A 9422-nucleotide genomic window follows, 5' to 3' on the forward strand; every position below is an offset into this window, starting at 1 on the left:
CAGCGGCCATGGCTCACGGGCCCAGCCGCGCCGCGGCATGCGGGATCCTCCCGGACCGGGGCACGAACCCGTGTCCCCTGCATCGGCAGGCGGACTCTGCGCCACCAGAGAAGCCCGAAAGAATTTTTGATAGTTATAGGGCTACACAGGGCACTGTATTCTTAAGGAGTTTGGAAGTTGGGCAGGGCAGGGCTTAGAAAGGGAGGCGGTGGTGGTAGTGGTGACAGGGTATCTAAATGATGAGGCTAGCAAGTGGAAGACCCCAGTAGCTTGATTTCAGTGGTAGCTGGTAGTTGTGGTAGAAAGAGCTTTGCCATCCCTTTGCCTGGAAGAACTTGTGCTTGGCATCACTGCTTGTGGAACGCCCTTCCTGACCACAGCACCTGGATCGAGCACCTTCTGTGAGCCTCTGCAGCACCCAGTACTGGTCGTAGCACTTTATCTCTCTCATGAGAGTAAAGCCATGCCTTTCCTTCTCACTTCTGTATCTCCAGCACAGAGTTGGCACGCAATAAATACTTGTGTGGATGAATGGATAAGCAAACCGATGGACACACGTATGAATGGGCGAACGAATGAATGAGAAAATAAATTAGAGAAGCAGAGGTCTGTGAGTCTGGAACTGAGAATGATTCCTACATGAGAAGTCCAGAGAGGCAGAGCCAGAGCCTGGGATTTAATATCTGCTGGGGTTTGCCTCCCGGTAGAAAGAAGGATCAATGGCAGCCGCATTTTAGCCCAAGTCCATAACTTTGTGTTCTGAGTCAGGAAGGCTTTCTTCTGAGGCTGAGGAATTTCCTAGCTGACAAGATAGTCTTCAGTGCAGCCAGAGCTAGGCAGGAAGTCATTTTGGATGAAGTCACCCTGCGGCAGTTTAAATAAAACACAATACTATCAACACCTAGAATCAGCATTTAAGTATTTTCATATACCCTCTATAGTTCAAACTTTTCGTCAGCCTTGTGAAGTAGTGTACGGGCAGGCCACTCAAGATGGCTGCACTCTTGCTGTCTGTACATCCCCTGCTGGACCAGTGCCTGCTTCACCTACACACACACCTTACTCACATGACTATCCATTCTTCTTCATCATAGGGCTGAATCAGTAACTGCCTATATGCTTGCCCCCTGCCCCAGCTGCTCATTTCCCTGGTAACTGATGAGCCAACCTGATGTCAATCCCCCAGATAAATGGTAAACTCCCACTTCCCCCAGTAATAAGACTGTTGCCATGTCCTGCCGTCTGCCATACACGGTGGGGTATCACTCCAGGACTTTTGCCTCGGACAGGTAAGATTCCCTATCCAATAAACTGTTGATGTCTCTGGCTCTTTGGCCTTGAGGCTGGGTAATTACAAGGCTTGCAGGGCTGCAAGGTGTAGGATAAACATGATTATCCTACGGGTCAGAAAACTGCACCTCAAAGAAGATGGATGACCTCCTTGAAGTCACCCTGCTGCTAAGTAGCAAAGTCAGCAGTCACCCAGCTCTGTTCGTCCTGGATCCACTGCAGCTATTTGGGAAAACAGAGGTGATGATGGCAAAGGTGAAGAAAGGGAAGGAAATCTACCTGTTGGTTAGGACAACACTCGCTGCTATAACAAACTCTGAAACTTGTAATCTCTCTAACAATAGAAGTTTGTTTCTTCCGCACATAAAGTCCAAAGTAGCATAAAAGTCGGCTGAGCAGATGTCTTTCCTCCAAGCAGGGATTCGGGAACCTATGCTCCTTCCATATTGTGGTTCCACCAACTTCAGTATGTGACCCAAGCTGCTGTGCCCATCTGCATCAGGCTGGCAGGAAGGGAAAGAACGTGGAGGGTAGGCAGTCGCGTGGGTCAGACTTGGAAGTGGCGCGTATCACGTCCAAGCACATTCCTTCGGCTAGAATTCAGTACTTTGTCAACACTTAGCAACTGTGAAACTGCAGGAAAGGCTGGAAACCATACAACAGCTCTGTGCCCTGGAAGAAAGGAAAATGAGTTTGGTAGAGCTGGGCCGTCCCTGACACAACTCATATCCTACAACCAGGAACATGAGATTCCAGCACAGAGCCAAAGCACCCATCAGACCTCTGCTGGGGACATGAGCCCCCAGGAGAGCTTGCAGCAAGACAAACCTTCAGCCGTACCTCAAGCTGCAAACATGCCCAAAGCCCTTCTGTAATGAGCCCTGATTGTTTTATCCTCTCATTGGGGGAAATAATCCCCTCCAACTTCAACCTTGCCAATTCTAGTAGCCCCAGACCCATGGCTAGAGATGGGCACATGCCCCAAGTAGACCCAAGTATATTTCCTTATCCCCTAAGAATCAGGGGTTGGTTTAGGGAAGGTCATGTGATCCAAGGAGAGCCTATTGGCATCTTCCCTTAACCAGTTAAGAAGGCTCTTAATTCTCTAGTTACAAGGCTGTAAGAGGGGAAGGAGTGGGTGGTCTGGCATCATGCTTGCAGCCTCACGGAGCAGCTGGAAGCATGAAGGCAGCATGCGGAAAAGGACAGAGCCAGAGAGATTTGACAGCTTCCCCGTCATTTCTGTAGTTTCAGTATATAACCCAGTACTTTCTCTCTTTGCTTAATCCAGTTCAAGTTGAGTCTGTCACTTGCAACTCGAAGAGTCATGACTTCAAAAAATCATGACTTCATACATCCAAAATGCCAGGAGACATTCTAGAAGGTAGATAGGATCAACAACAAATCTTTTTTTTTTTGTCTAGTGCTAGCCATGTTCACGTTCTCTTACGCACACATACATACCCTACACACACCATTATGGGCTTGTGTCCCCCCCAAAGTTACGCTGAAGTCCTAACTCCCTGTGCTTCAGAATGTGAGCTTATTTGTAAGTAAGGCCTTTAACAGAGGAAATCAAGTTAAAATGAGGTCATTAGATTAGGCCCTAATCCAATATGACTCGTGGTTCCCTTATAAAAAGGGGAAATCTGGACATGCACAGAGGGAAGACACATGTGAAGAGAGGCAGAGGTCAGGGTGATGCTTCCGCAAACCGAGGAGCGCCCAAGATTGACGGCAAACCACCAGAAGCTAGGAGAGAGGCTTGGAACAGAGTATCCCTCACAGCCCACAGAAGGAGCCTTGCAGACGCCTTGATCTCAGACTTCTAGGCCTCCAGAACTATGAAATAAGAAACGTCTGTTGTTAAAGTCGCCCAGTGCATGGCTCTTTGCTATGGCAGCCCTAAGAAACTAATGACTTTGCCAGAGTTATCTCTTTCAGGAAGAAAAGCAATTAGTATTTTTCTTTGTCTCTGTAAGCTCTCTGGAAAGGCCTTGAGGAGTTCCATTTCTCCTTTCATATTATATATTTATATACATGAGTGGGAAAGCGAATAAAGAAGAAGCTTAAAGCGATGTAGGATACAGATTCTTTTTTATTTCATACACGTGTGCACGTGTGCATGTGTGTGTGTGTGTGTGTGTGTTTTGGACATGAAGGAGGAGGTTATCATAATGATAACAGCAATTGTCATTTATTGTCCACTTTACGTCAGGTACAGTCCTTGTTCATTTTAAAGATATTATCTCAATTACTTCCAGAAGAAAGTGTAGTGTCTCTTGATGTGAAGCCAGTTCAGACGTGAGTTTGAATCCCACTTCCGCTGCTTATCAGGTATTAGGCCTTGGTCATGTAACTTAACGTCCATGAGCCTTTTTTTCTCAATGGAATAATAATTTCTACTTTGTGGAATTTCTGTAAGATTAATGCAATTTTATATATATATATAAAAATTGATTAGCTTATAGTAAGTCCCCTAATAAATGGTAAATGTTACTATTCATCTTCAGAATCACCCTATATGACGGGCATTTATAATTCCAATTTTATAGATGAGGAAACTAAGTCCCACATGCTAATAAGTGACAAAAACTAAATTGGACCCAGATCTGTCTGGTGGCTTCAAAGCCAACATCTTTTCTGCTATACCCTCTTTGAAAAGAAAATGACCCCCAAAGCAACAATTCATCCATCCAGCACAGTTACATTTTAAGTGAATTTGAATTACGTGTATTTGAAATTGTGATACAAGACATTCACAAGGTCTCCTTTTGTGCTCAAAATGAGAGAGAAATCACACAAATCCCCAGAATTAAAAATCAAGAATTGCTCAATTTCAAAGCTGTTCAGACAAGTGAATTACAAACTGACACTTTGGTTCTAAAACCGAAATTCTCTCTTCCTTTCATCAGTATCTTGTGAACTATGCTGCTATTCACATGGCTCAGAACTTCATCAAGTGATTTTGGTGACAACTGTGCAGTTATTATATGTTTCAAAATATCCTGTGACCATGTCATCAGAGCATTTATAGTGTGGTGACGCAGAAAGGCACCGAAAGCAATGCATTTATTCCAGACTTTAGATGTCGTAAAAAGGCTTTGAAGAAGACCTAACAGCCATTATGATATGATATGCTTGCAATTTAGCAGACTCACTTCTGCAAAATATCAGAGATCATCTAAAGAAATGAAAGGCACCATTTAAAGGAAGTTACAGGTCAATGGGTATCAATTTATGTGCTCTGGGAACATATTCCTCCATACTTTAAAGTTATTAATGTGGGAAATTTTGCTTTGAATTACATGGGTTTTGAATAACAGAGTCTTCAGGAATGCATCCATTGTATAAAATGAACCCACACTAAAGATATCGTCATCTACTCCCAGGAACTCAAATATCCCAATGTACTTGGTAGCTGTGTTTCTTATTATGATTTATAAGTTGAAATTTGACTTCCACATCAGTCTCTAATGAGTTTGATTATTATAAGTCACCTCTGGAAATACTGAGGAAAATCGATTTCCTGCTTTATAAAAGGGCCTGGTATTTAATGTAACAGCCCAGTCCCTGATATGCAATAGCATCCAGCGCACCTAGGCGGACGCCAGTCTCATCTCTCAATTTCTACCCCAGCTTGGACAGAGAGCCAGGGCCTTCTGTGACGCAGGTGGCAGCTGTACCATGGCATGCAGTATGCCGCGTATAATACAGGCTTCCATTTATTAATTTTTGTGTGTGTGTCAGGCACAATCCTAAGTACTTTACATATGTTATTTTATTGACCCAACAATCCATGGATATAGACAAAGGAGAAAACTAAGGCATGGAAATGTTGAATAACTTGTCCAGGTTAGTAATTAGGATGTGGCAGAGACGGTTGTTTCAATGTCTACATTTTAGTTTTAAGTACTTCCATATATACAGTGTGATATATGTATTGCTCTGGTTAAGCAACAATTCAGGGGGTCTATTCTGATAAATAATTGTCAGTCCAGGGGTGGGCAGCAGCATTCTCACGAGGAAGCCTGTGCTCTTGGTTACCATACCTGCTTCTGTTATTCGTATCTCAATCAGCATCTAATGCGTTGCCAATCAGCATGGCAGGTGTCAGAAATGGCTTTTCCTTTGTGATCACAGTGGCTTATTAACTAGCACGATGGATTTTAGAAATGAGCTCTGATTGGAGCAATTAAAGGTATTTAAAACATGTGGCTCAGCCAAAGTATTTTAGAGCTACTCCCCACAATTGCATAAATGAAATACATGGACCCTTGACGTCTGTAACTTTCACCCTTAAGAGTTCACTCTAACCTGTTCCATCGGACAGCTATGGACTCAGAGGATCCTGGCTCACTCCCCATTCACTGCCGGCTCTCAAGGGAAGAGACCCCCGTGTCTGGATATTTGGTGAGTCTGCTTTGAACATCCTTATCATGTGAGGTGGTGGATAAAGCACCTATGAAGGGACAGAAAGTCGCAGCTTCCTTCAGGCTAAAAGACAGTTTACAGAAATGGTTCTGCACTTGTCAATAAATGTTTGCTTAATAACTCTCTGTCTACGGGGCAGAATTATAACCTGGTCAGCGAGGTTGTGAGGAAGGAAGCCTCTTGTCCTCACTTCAAACCTGCTGTGACTGTAACAGAAACCAAGGGTCGTGCCTGATCAAATTTACTCAGGTCGGTTTCATCACTGGTACTGAACCCAGAACTGTGTGTCTCCAGGAGCAGCTTTTAACCATGAGGCTAGAGTAAGACCATGACAGTTCAAAACAAACAAAACATCATGGCTTCAACCTTGGAAACAACAAGGAGGTAAAACAAAAGAGAATAACCCAAGAATCTGAGAAAACATCATGTGTAGCTGACTTCAAATAGGGCCATACCCCAAGACGTCGGTCTCTCCCAGGAATGTCTAGCATGATTGAAGGGAGGAAAAACCGGTCGGCTCTCCTGCTTTTCTACAAGCCCCTACTGCCCTGGTCTCTGGGTCAATATGTCAGAGATGGCCATCATCTTTGACTTGGGAACAAATGGAACTGGGCTAACCCCAACTGAGATGTTATCAACAGGAAGTTGGACGAGGTGCTTGCCATTAAACATCAGGTACTTCTTGAGAAATACTGACATATTTTGAAAACCAGAACACAAACTCTCTTCAGGAAGCCTTTGCATTTATCGGAAGGGAGGGGAACTTGTTCCCTATTGAGAGTCTTATTTACCAGCTGCCGTGGCCTCTATCCCTGTCCTCAGCTTCCTCATTGCCCAGGTCTGGGTCCAGTCTCGGCACTTCCCGGCTTACCCTCTTCTCCTCCCCAACCCCAATGAACTGAGCCTTGACTAGATTCTGAACAGAATTTCTTCACCTCTGGTTTGCTTAGTGGCTTATAGAGAAAACAACCAAGTTATCCAAAACTCTGCTGACCGTAGAGCATCTAAAATAGTCACCTTGACACAAATGTTGCCTTTCTTCTGCTGAGGTGATGAATTATATTGATTTTTGAAAGAGAAATCAACCTGGAATTTCCAGAATAAACCCTTTTAACAAATCAACTTGGTCACAATGTTTTTATATTTTTTATGCATACATGGCTGGATTCAGCTTACTGATACTTTATTTTGGATATTTTCATCTATGTGTGGGATTGACCTATAATTTTCCCTACTTTTAACATCCTTGTCATATTTGGGTGCCAAGGATATGCTGCCCCTTTAAAACAACTTGGGAATTGTTCCCTCTTTTTCTATTGCCTGGAAGAGTCTGTGTAGAATTGATCTTGTTTCTTATTTTAAGGCTTGGTCAAATTCTCTGGTGAAGACATTTCAGCCTGAAGTTTTCTTTGTGGGAATGATTAACTTAAAGAGTCAATTTTTAAAAATATTTATATTCAGGGAATTCCCTGGTGGTCCAGTGGTTAGGACTCTGTGCTACCACTGCAAGGGGCACGGGTTCGATCCCTGGTCAGGGAACTAGGCTCCCTCAAGCTGCATGGCATGGCCAAAAAAAAAAAAAAAAAATTATATTCAGATTTCTCATGGCCATTTTGGCAGGATAGTTTTCTAAGAATTTGTCCAATTCATCTACAATTTTAAAATTTATTACTGTTTATAATATGATCTATTTAGTATCTAAGGTGAGGCCTCCTTTTTCATTTCTAATATTGGTAATTTAGGCCTTCTCTATTTTATGATCAGTCTCACCAGAGTTTTTACCTTGGACTTTACCGAATTTCTCTATTGTACATTGTTTCCTAGTTCATTCTGATTTTATCTTTGCAATTTCCTTCCTTATGCTTTCTTTGAGTATGACTTGCTTTTCTTTTCCTAATTCCTTGGGACAGTTTATAGATTCTCCGGTTCTCTTTTTTTTTTTTCTGATATAAACATTTAACATAAATAGCACACCTATGGAAATAGAAAATCCTACAGGAACAACCAAATTTAGCACCCTAAGGAAATTTTAAAACTCAGACTGAGTCCAACAGGAATTAATGCAGCTCAGTTTATATTTTACCATTACACTGTTTGAATTCTAATACTCAAAAATCCTGTTATATGAGGCAAATTGAAAACATAATTTACAGTTTTACCCCTATCTCCATCAGTCCCACCAAAATGGCAGTGGCTAAATGGCTAAAAAAAAAAGATATAAACCCACAAGGACCAAAGGAAAAGAAAGAAAAGAAACATTTTGGAAGCTGAAAGCATATGGACAAGTGATTACTGACACAGCTCTGATCAAAAGAAGCTGAAACCAATGCTGACAGTGGGGCAGCCTGGAAGCAGGCTGATGTGAGTCACAGAACCTTGGAAAGAGTCAGGAGTTGGTGGCTCTAGGGTGAAAGTGAGGCTGAGAACAGAAGACTGGTTACAAGTCTGTACAAGAAGCACATAGACACCCTCCCACTCCCACAAGATCTGTCTACCCTCCACCCTCAATCTCAGAAGTCCATAGGCTGACTCTCGAAAGAAAGCAGCCAGAGAGACTTTAAGATTCAGGGGGCAGGGCACCATACAGAAAACTGGGGATCAAGTGGAGTTCTGCTCCCTAAAGTGTGGACCCCCATCCCCTTTCCTTCACTCCAGTCTCAGAATGCTGGTAACCAAATCAGAGACTGAAAGTTTCCTCTCTGGGGAAACTGACTAGACTGAGAGAAAAGACTCAGAGAACTAACAAATGGGAACCTCCCAGTGAAACAGCCTAGGAAGGTCACCCTGCAGGAAATTCCCATTGGCAAGCTTCCTATAACCCACAATAGCACATGTGTGCACACACACACACACACACACCCCAGCTTCCAACCGGTTTCTTAATCCCTCACTCTTAAACAGGAGAAGGAAGCTGAGGATGACTGAACATCTGAGACTACTTTCTAATAGGAAAACTGAGATCAAAAGTTTTTTTTCAAAAAGCTCAGTAGAAAGAAAAATAATACAAGGATCAGAAGAAGACTTTAAAAATCTGTAATTAATATGCTCAGAGGGGAAAAAAAAAGAGAGAAGGAAATTAAGAGGTTATATAAGAGTTCATTGAAGGACCAAAAATCGAGCACTTGGAAATTAAAATTATGACAGCATATATGCAAAATACAACAGAAAGTTTGGAAGATAAAGTTTGGAAAATATCCCAGAAAGCAGAAGAAATATAACAAATGGAAAATAGAAGAGAAAAAAATTTGAAGACCAGAAGAAGAATATAATAGGCAAATAAAATAGGAGTTCCAGAAAGAGAGAAGAGAGAAAATGGAGGGATTGAAATTATTCAGAAAATAATTCAAGAGGACCTTCAAGGTGGCGGAAGAGTAAGACGTGGAGATCACCCTCCTCCCCACAAATACATCAAAAATAATCTACATGTGGAACAACTCCTACAGAACACCTACTGAACACTGGCAGAAGACCTCAGACTTCCCAAAAGGCAAGAAACTCCCCAACATACCTGGGTAGGGCAAAAGAAAAAAGAAAAAAACAGAGACAAAAGAATAGAGACTGGGACCTGCACCTCTGGGAGGGAGCTGTGAAGGAGGAAATACTTCCACACACTAAGAAGCCCCTTCACTGGAGGAGACGGGGTGGGGGGTGGCGGGGGGTGGAGGAGACGGGGTGGGGGGTGGCGGGGGGGAAGCTTC

The 9422-nt window shown here is 42.9% G+C and overlaps 1 non-coding gene across 1 annotated transcript; it reads left to right on the forward strand.

Annotated features, from left to right (window-relative positions):
• The first annotated feature begins 7190 nt into the window (after window positions 1-7190).
• Window positions 7191-7263, forward strand: TRNAG-ACC (transfer RNA glycine (anticodon ACC)). The gene has a single exon. It is a non-coding gene; the product is annotated as a tRNA-Gly (tRNA).
• The last annotated feature ends 2159 nt before the right edge of the window (window positions 7264-9422 follow it).

This window comes from Tursiops truncatus, chromosome 5, assembly GCF_011762595.2.
Source record: "Tursiops truncatus isolate mTurTru1 chromosome 5, mTurTru1.mat.Y, whole genome shotgun sequence".
NCBI classification, from domain to species: Eukaryota; Metazoa; Chordata; class Mammalia; order Artiodactyla; family Delphinidae; genus Tursiops; species Tursiops truncatus.